The sequence below is a fragment of the Alosa alosa genome, chromosome 5, assembly GCF_017589495.1.
Source record: "Alosa alosa isolate M-15738 ecotype Scorff River chromosome 5, AALO_Geno_1.1, whole genome shotgun sequence".
Taxonomy (NCBI): Eukaryota; Metazoa; Chordata; class Actinopteri; order Clupeiformes; family Clupeidae; genus Alosa; species Alosa alosa.
In genome coordinates this window covers 30,386,169-30,391,019 of record NC_063193.1, presented here as the reverse complement: position 1 = coordinate 30,391,019, position 4,851 = coordinate 30,386,169, and the positions used below count along the sequence as shown (strand labels likewise).

The following is a 4,851-nucleotide window of genomic DNA, read 5'->3' as shown; positions in this document are numbered from 1 at the left end:
GGAGAAGAGGGAAAGAGAGAGAGAAGTGGGGGAGAGAGAGCAGGGGGAGAGAGGTGTGTGGTGAGCTGCTGTCTTGTCAGCTGCCTCTGCAGCTCTTCACAAACACCCCGAATGCAGACAGACAGAGCCGGTCCCATGGCGACCATCCTCCACTCCCTGCCCGGGGAAACGCACACAGAACTGCCATGGCAACGCATCCAGCAGCACCCTGACTCAGCACCAGACGAGCACCGAGCGCAACCACTCCATCCTCTAATGCTGTGTGCTGCAGGGGCACGGCCACACACTCACTCTCACACTCACCCTAGATGTCCACAGTTGCGTTGCGTTACTGCATGCCGGTGGGTTTTCCCGACAGTCGGGGGTGTGTACTATGGTGTATACCTTGAAGCATAACCGTAATTTGATTGGCTGGTGCCTTGCGTTGCTGTCCGTTGGTGCAGCAAAAGTTGAACATTTCTCAACTTTTTGACAGAGGCGACAGGAGCAAAACAACGGAACCACAATTCACTCAGGCTCCTACACACACAGCTGCGTGCGTTGCAGTGCTGGAGACGCATCCCGTCCACTTTACATGGGGTTACGTCATCCGTTGCCCAACTGAATTGTGGGTTCATTGTTCCCGTCGCTCGCTTTGAAAAGTTCAACCTTTGCTGCACCGACGGACGGCACCAGCCAATCAAATTACGAACAAGCGAACAACAGACGGCACCAGCCAATCAAATTACATTTATACTTTAAATAATTTGCATAGCTACCGTCGGGAACACCCACTGGCATGCGTTGACGGAACTGTGCAACTGTGTGTGGAAACCGTGAGCACCGTACAGCACAGCACAGCACAGCACAATGTAGCAGCCTGCCAGTGCCACCAGCTGTACGGCAGGCCGGCCGGCATAACGATGCTCAGCTGAGGACTCTGAGAGCGTCTGAATGATCAACATCAGTGCAGTGATTATCCACAGCTACGAGCCAACGCTGCTGATGCAACGCAACTGAAACTCATAGGGCAGGAACAACAACTGACAGGAAACAAGCGCTTTCTCTAACGATGCCATCAACATGGACGTTAATTATGACCCTGTCCTCACACACACACACACACACACTGCACCTGGGTCTCTAGTGTGGGATTTGACAGAGTCCAACACACTAAATCAATGACAGGTCTCCTCCATCAGCCTGTTTCCAGTGTCCCTGGAAAGTCCTGTTCCAATGTTCCATCCCCCCCCACGCAGCCAAAAGGCATGGGGCATGGCCCGCATCCAACACTGGCCTCTGGCATGTAATGGAGACCGAGGTCAAGACTCAGAGACCCCTGCAGAGGGGCTTCACACCTGTGTGTGTGTGTGTGTGTGTACAGTAGGCTGACTTGCTCTAGCCATACACACACAAAGCTGTTTGGAAATAAAACACATGAGATGCTGGAGATTTGGCATGATTTCTGAACCTCTAGACTGGTGGGTAAGAGCATATGTGTGTGAGCGTGTGTGTGTGTGTGTGTGTGTGTGTGTGTGTGTGTGTGTACAACCCAAAGCATCAGCACCCCTGTCTGCAAGCCCTACGAGTGAACACAATCGGAATGTGACCAACCAGTCTGTGTAGACTGTAATCTGTGAGGTCTAAGGTTTTTCCATACTTGATTAGGACAACAAATAACACTTAGGCCTAGAGCGCTTCGTTTAACCAAACCTATATTATACAGCTTGTTATTACACCCAGGTAACGTTACACCGCTGTATCATTTAGCATAGCACACGAAATCAAAGCTGCATAGGTCAACTTAACCCTTGATTACAGCATTAACGAGTTTCATCACAACAGAACAGTCATCAAAAATACAGCATTATCGGAATACAAATATTTTAGTGATTGTGCTACAGTTTGACCAACAGATTGTTTGGGTAAACAACCGTGCCTTAGACTGGCTGGCTGACTGCGATTATGGCACTTCAATCTAAAATCATAAACAGGCTAGCATTTCGTCGTTTTCTGTGCATTAATTTTGGCTTTGGAATCCTAAATAGTTTACTTACGTTAAGGAAGTGAGTCCTAGCGTACAAATTGAATTATATAGCATACAAGCAAAATAACTGGTGATGTCAGTTAACTCAACCAATAATCTGACGCTGAACAGTTTCCTAGGGTGAAACAATCTCCTGTCATAGCGCGAGATGGCTAACGTTAGCTAGCTTGTCTTGAGTAGTTTACGAAGACAGCTTGCAAGCATATTTACTACTGGTTAGAAATGTCTCACCAATAACGTTAATAAGACGTATGGAATGTGACTGAAGACGATTGGACAAGTGTCGTTAGTTCTGTTCCTGATGTGTTGACGTTTCGGATGAAGGTCTCAGGTTGAGGAAAACTAAGTTAACGTCACTGGGTCTCTAACGTTACCTATCCTTCCACCTTAAACAATCGCATTTACACAATCCTTTCTAAAACAACGAACATTCGCTAACATTAGTTGTATGGCTTGCAAAATATAACCAGAATGACATACAAACACAGCAAACGCTTCAAGCAGGCTAGTTAACTGGCTAGCCTGCGTTATGCGAACTAACGTCAACGTTTCCAACGAAGAAAATAGCTGACTTGGCTGCAGAACCCATCTCCAATGATTTCCAACTAAATGGAAAACCAATTTCCTCTGACAAAACCAGCTGGGGAGATAATCACAGTATCTTGTCTAACACCTACATAGCTTAACTTTATTGAGTTAACATGGAGTCAGCGCGCATTTGTTTAGATAGCAAGAGTAGTAGCATTGGCTAATTTTGCTAGCCTGTTAGCGACATTCCATTGCCTACTGATATACAGAGCCTCATATACTTACCGAGTGAAATGCCGTTGGCTCTTCCCGAAATGTGTTGGTATTACCGCTGTGTTGCAGTAGGCTTTTAAACTATCCGTGTCGTGTCCTCTGCGGAAATTGACGGAGAAAGCAAACCACAGTGCTAGCTAACGTTAGCCAGCCACCCCTTTCTCGCTAGCTACAAACCTCAAACCTTTCGTCTGACGACGCTAGCTGTCATCACGAGGAGACCTTCGTCACACGCATGCGCATGGCTCAAGTTGGACCTGTTGTTGAGTTAAATCTGTAGTCTACTCTACAGGAATCTTAGAATAGATAATCTTCACTTTATCAAATTAAATGCATCCATAAAAAATGGCAAACCCATGATGTTTTTGTTTTGTTTTGTTTTTTATCTTCATATGAATTATTGGTCTACATGAGTTTTCAAGAATGACAAGATGTTGGATTTTCTTTCATTGATCCATAACTTTCAGCACCAGATGGTCCACCCATTCAAACCTGCACAATTGATGGCATATCAGATTCCCTCCATAGCTCTCAGCTGTGTCCGTTGAGGACGTGGAGAGTGCAGGACAAGGACAAACACTTTAGTTTGTTTATACTGAAGTTTTAAGATTACATTTTTTTTGTAATGTTTAAATGTTTGTCGCTCATGAACATTATGCAGAGCCAAGAATTTGATATTTAACCCTACATGTCAATCTGGAGTCTTCTGTGACTTAAATGGTCAGTGAACACCAACAGGTGAGCAACCGGTGAAACATAAGCCTGGCATACAGATAGAAATGGAAAAATGTGGAGGGGAAATCAAAAAGAAAAGGTCAGTGAGATGCAGCCCTCTGGCCTGTGAGTTTAGGCGTTTTTGCACCTCTCCTGGTCGATGGCCACTAGATGGTAATAATGCAGAATTGCCACTAGATGGTAATAATGCAGAATGGCCACTAGATGGTAACATTGGCCCTTCTGATTGAATTCATCAATTTTAATTGATCAACTCTTAGCCTGGAAAATCCAGACCCAAATCCGAAAGATTAAGGTAATTAAGTAAGGAAAATGGCCCAACTCGAGGGACGGCACCAAGCATGCATTTGAAAATATCACTGCACACAATTGGATAACACTATGACCAATATTTCCGGACTTCGATGTTGCAGCGCTGTCGTCACCTGTTTAGCTTGCCTTTGGCCTGCATATACCGATGTGATTGGTGCAGCTCGGCTCCATGGGCATAGATAATGGGCATCATTACTCATCGCTAAAGTAACTCGCTGAGCAAATTCAAATTGTGCCCTCCCGAGAACTCTGGATTTCCAGGGTAATCAACTCCATGAATGTGTGAAAATTACAAACTTTTACAAAAGGTAGGACCACATCTTTTTTTTAACCCTCCTGTTGTGATTGTTTTATGTTTACTATTTTTGTGTTTACTAGTTTTGTGTTTTGTGGACTCAATTTTATAAACTGACCATTTTCTCACCCATTAATTTTGGTCGGTCATTTTTGACCGGAAATACACATGGGTGTTCTAAAGTTAAATAAAACACTCAAATTGTTATAAAAATGATCAAAATTTGTTTTATGTGTTCAGCCCTGTGACCACATAAAACAAATTTTGATAATTTTTATAACAATTTGAAGCAAGTCAAGGAGCCTCATGGTAGGGAGAATAAATTAACAATATTTTTGAGAGAAAAGAATAGTCAATCGGTCACATTTGTCCGCAAACACAACAGGAGGGTTAAAAAACATTTCCATATAAGAGTGACGACACTGCATTTTCAGTGTTCTTAAAGCATCTTTTTGGGAAATAACATTATTTGCTGTCTACTCCAGAGTAAACAGAGTTACCCCAGAGTTAGCCTTGAGGTGGGTTGGACCAGTTAGCCTATTCCTTGCTGAGCCTATATTGCCAGTGAATGATGTCAAATGCAATAGTAGATTTGTTTGTCAAATTTGACACATGGCATCACTATATTCATTAATCGCACACCTAATTTTATGAAATTCCATCGATAGGGGGAACTAACATA

At 43.8% G+C, this 4,851-nt stretch overlaps 1 protein-coding gene across 1 annotated transcript in view; it reads right to left on the bottom strand.

Moving 5' to 3' along the window:
* Positions 1 to 3,060, bottom strand: part of gapvd1 (GTPase activating protein and VPS9 domains 1) — a 67,474-nt gene extending 64,414 nt beyond the window's left edge. Inside the window, 1 exon segment of the mRNA XM_048243087.1 lies at positions 2,840 to 3,060. The gene's annotated coding sequence lies outside the window, so the exon portion shown is untranslated.
* Positions 3,061 to 4,851: the final 1,791 nt, after the last annotated feature.